Raw genomic sequence first — 4,806 nt, forward strand, 5'->3', positions numbered from 1 at the left:
GTATGTAACAGGTTTTAGACCAATTTAACGAAATTCCTGAAAGAGACTTTTCTTCTGACAGTGAAAAAGGCGAGCAGTGACAGAGGGGCGTGATGGTGTGGTTCGTAGGATTAATCAACACTGGGTTGCTTCTTGTCTGTCGTAAGCCTTCCCCTCTCTCTCTCTTTCTCTTCTCTCTTCTTTCCCCCCCTCTTCTCTCTCTCTGTCTCTCTCTTCTCTCTCTCTCTCTCTCTCTCTCTTTTCTCTCTCTCCCCCTTTCTCTCTCTCTCTCCTCTCTCTCTTCTCTCTCTCTTTCTCTCTTGTGTGTGTGTGGTGTGTGTGTGTTTGTGCGTGTGCTGTGTGGTGTTTGTGTGTGTGTGTGTGTGAGTGTGTGTGTATGTGGGGTGTTTGTTGTGGTGTGTGTGTGTTGTGTGTGTGTGTGTGTTGGTTGTTGTGTGTGGTTTGTGTGTGTGGGCGTTGTGTGTGTGTGGGGTGTGTGTGGGAAAACCCAGCCCAAGCAGTGTGGTCCCAACCCGGATAAATAGAGAAAATGTTTACTTAAAAAGGAAACCCCGGCACTCTCAGGGGAAAGGGAAACTGGGGCCCCTCCCAGTACTCCCCAAAGAGTATCAAAACTAAAAAAATACATTAAAGTATCATGCGTGACCACGGGGGTCAAACTAAACCTCCGTTAAAAAAAAATGTGTATATATATTTTATATATATATTTTAATTATATATTATATTATATAAATAATATATAATATAAAATCAATTATTACCCCGCTCAGCAAACCAAGCAGGTTCCGCCCACATTCTTTTGAAAGGGACCGAACCAAAACCTACTGACTAGAGCCGGAGGGGGCTGGATTAAACCCTGGCAAATCCACGATAGCCTAATAGCGTTTATTGTGGAAGGTGTATTTTGGGTTTGGGGGTTGTTGAACAAATCCCTAAAAGGGGGGTTTTGCCCCGGGACGGGTCTTGGAAACCTGAACCCCTAGGGGAAATTTGAAACAATTATTTAAAATAAATTTATACTTACTAAATTTTAAAAGTTTTTTAAAATATTCCGTAAATAACAAGTTTTTTAAAAATTTTAAATTATATAAATGGGCAGAGCTACTAGCCAAAGTCAGTGTGGAGAAAACATAGGAAATACCGGTTCTGACCTAGATTTTTGCCGACGATTTGCTACCCTATCGAGTCTTGGGAGTCACGGGTGGGGCTCTTGATGCTTTAACAATGAGGCGAAGCCCTTAGGCTAGAGGTCTCCTGGACCAAGCCCAAAGATTAGGTCTTTGGGGGCCTTTTGGGGGAACCGTTCAGCGACCATATTGGGGCGGGGACGTTGCAAGATTTTTTACATCCCTTGGGTGCGTGGTCTTATCCCCCGGGGCTGTCAGCCCAAAGTCAAAAACGGATTGGTCTGGCAACAGGAGCCATAAACCGATCAACAAGAGCTTTTTGGGAGATGTCGGTATCTATGCAAAGTCCCAAAATGCGTGTCTTAAAGGGTTTTGATATCCCAGTTTTCTTATGGAAAGCGAAACCTGGACCTATCCATGTCTTGGCTGTCTTGTGCCTTTTGTAACAAGTCCTTCGCCGGTCATGGGGACATTGGGGACCACAGTCCAACCAGCTTCACCGTGAAAATGGCAGGGGACCTGTTATTTTGCAAATCCGGGACGCCAACTCGGGTTATAGGGGCACCTAGCTCGTTTCTCTGTGACGACCCTGCCCAAGGTTGTCTTTTTCAGAAAACCCCGGGTAAAGGGGCGGTGGGACACCCAGGAGGCTCCCTTTGGGCAGCTCGACGGGGAGTCCGAGGAATTAGAGATGGCCGGGGCCGCCTGGAGACTCGCCTCGAGGGACCCTTGTGGCTGGAAGCAAAGGGGATGCGGCCCCATCCCCCCCGTCGGCGTTACCCCCTTGATGATAGATATAAAATACATTTATTATATATAATATTTATATATATTATATATTTTTTATATATATATAATATATATGGTGTGTGTGTTGGTGATAGGAAACAGAGAAGGGGCAACCAAAGGGACAAGACTGAGCGCAATATCAAAGATTTTTGCGGGCGTCGATGGTAAAAGTGGAAAGAAAAGCGAAGATCGGTTTAGTGGGAAGGAGGGTGGAGAGGTCCAGGGTCCAAAACATGAGAACCCGTTATGTTGAATGTTGTGTGGTGGTGTGTGTGTGTATGCGTGTTGTGTGTGTGTGTGTGGGGTTGTGTGTGTTGTGTGGTTTTTTTGGGGTTTTTGTGTTTTGGGGTGTGTGGGGGGGGTGTGTGTGTGTGTGTGTGTGGTGTTTTGGGGTTTTGGTGTGTGCAGTATGTGTATGTTGCATGGTGTGTGTGTGTGTGTGTGTGTGGTGTGTGTGGGTGGTATGTGTGTGTGTGGTGTGGGGGTTGTTGTGTGTGTGTGTGTGTGTGTGTGTGTGTGTAATAAATTTTTAATGTAACCGTGGTCATGAGGGAGACTTAACTTGGTCTGCAATTAAGTTAGCTGGGTTTATAGTAAGTTGTTTTCGATTAGCTGCAAGGAGAAAGAAGGGTAAATGCGTTAAATTTGTTTCTAAAAATATTGAGAGGGTAGGTGGATGGGGAAAAAATGAATGAAATAGCGATTGTGAGATGGGATGATTTCACAATAATAAAAATGAAATAATAAGATGGATTACCTTTAAACTATTTATAAAAATCATGATAATACTAAATTTGATACAACTCTACTACTAATAATATAATAACAAAAGTAAAGTAATAATATTAAAATAATGACAAAAAAAGTAATAATAATTTAAAATATTGATGAAAATTTGAAATATGATAAGGGAAATATTTTATCATTATCAAATCATTATTTCACATCATTTCATAAATTTTTTTTTGTTTCTTTCGTCCGTTGCACTTGCATTGGCATCTGAAATCATGTTTCCCTTTGAATGCGGGCTAGAAGAATTCCTTTGGTTAAAAATGGGGTGACAAAAGACAATATAGTTTAAAGAAAAGGCACACCACCCCACACACACCACACCACACACACAACACACCACACACACCACAACACCCCCACACACACACACCGGAGGGGCTGAAAGGGAAAAGGAGATGGGTTTTAAACGGAAAGGGAGGAGGAGGAGGAGAGAGAGGAAAAAAAGAGAAAAAAAAAGGGGGGGGGGATGGGGGGAGGGAGTGAGGGAGATAGGAGAATTTTAAGGAGGAAAAAGAGGAGGGGGAGGGATGTAGGGTTTAAAAGTGAGTGTAGAGGAAAAGTGAATTTTTTGGGAGATTTGGGGGATGAGAGGAGGGACAGACAATTTTCCCCTTTTCCCTTTCTCTCCTATCTTTTCCCCTTTTTCCCCCCTTTTTTTTTTTTTTTTTTTCTTTTCCCTTTTTTTCCTCCCTCATTTTCTTCTCCCTTTTCCCTTTCCCCTTTCCCCTAAATTTTTTTTCTTTATCCCCCGGTTTTTCATGTATAAAAAAATGTGTAAAACTTCGGTCTAACTCTTCAATGCAGGACTGGCCCCGAATAATAATGATAAAAATAAAAGTAAAAAATAGAGATACAATCATAATAAAAATGTAATAATGTAACAAAAACAAAAAATAATGATATAATAGTAATAGCAATAAAAATATAATAATAATAATAATTTAAAACAACAACTACAACAAAACAACGACAATAATAATATGAGGACGATGCTAACAAAAATAGAAATATTCATAATAATAATGATAACAAAAAGGCGGAATAGGATTCTTATGTGCCGCTAGTGTCTGAATGTATGTCATTCTTTGTATCTATGCTGCAATTATCACTCCATTTTACAGCCATTTTACTCCGCAGCCAATGAAGTATAATTTCACACTCAAACATGTATGTTTTGGGTTTTGCAAAACTGTCGCTGGGGGTTTACTGCTGTGGCTGGGCACCACGGGGGTAAGGACTAGGTTCAGCCGAGTCAGCACTAGTTGATACACGTGAGGGGGTCGGCATTAATCGACACAGGCCGGGCTCCCTCATGGGCATAGCCCGGGCGAGACGAAGCTTCCCCATATCGGGCTTTTTCCTTATGTATGTTTTATTATATAATTGGAAACGACCGAAACGAGCAGAATTTTAATGTAAATTGATATTAGTATTATCTTTTATTATTTTTAGTGTTGTTTTTTTAAATGATAGCAACACTAATACCAATAGATAACATAAGCAACAATCATATGGTAATATACAGAAGCAGAATTTTAATGGTAAATCATTTTAGTATTATAATTATCTTCACTGTTGTTTATATTAACATCATTACTGATAGCACATTACTATCAGTAAACAACAATCATAATGGTAATGATAACGACCGAAACAACCAAAATTCTTAGTTTTAGTTATTATTATTATTATTATTATTATATTTTTATTATTATTAAATTATTATTACTGTTATTATTATCATCATCATTATTGAAAAGCAACATTAACACTAGACACAACAATAATAATAGTGCCCGGAACAAAACATAATTAAATATAAATTAATATTATTATTCATCATCATTATTTTTACTGTTATTATCATCATTTTTGGGATAGCAACATTAATACCAGTAAACAACAATAAGCAACAATCATAATGGTCATAATGATGTAATAAATCGAAGATATGATAATGCCATCTCCCCACGTCACGATCACTTTTGATGAAGTTTTCAATCTTGAGGCAACTGAAAGATAATGTTCCTGGAGAGACTTTTGTGATTATGCAAGCAGGACTTCTTGATTATGCAACAAGATAATATTCCGAATTGGG

General features: G+C 39.5%; 1 pseudogene; it reads right to left on the reverse strand.

The window, feature by feature from the left end:
- LOC119580670 overlaps window positions 1–4,055 on the reverse strand; it is an 8,848-nt pseudogene extending 4,793 nt beyond the window's left edge.
- Window positions 4,056–4,806: the final 751 nt, after the last annotated feature.

Source organism: Penaeus monodon, chromosome 14, assembly GCF_015228065.2.
Source record: "Penaeus monodon isolate SGIC_2016 chromosome 14, NSTDA_Pmon_1, whole genome shotgun sequence".
NCBI classification, from domain to species: Eukaryota; Metazoa; Arthropoda; class Malacostraca; order Decapoda; family Penaeidae; genus Penaeus; species Penaeus monodon.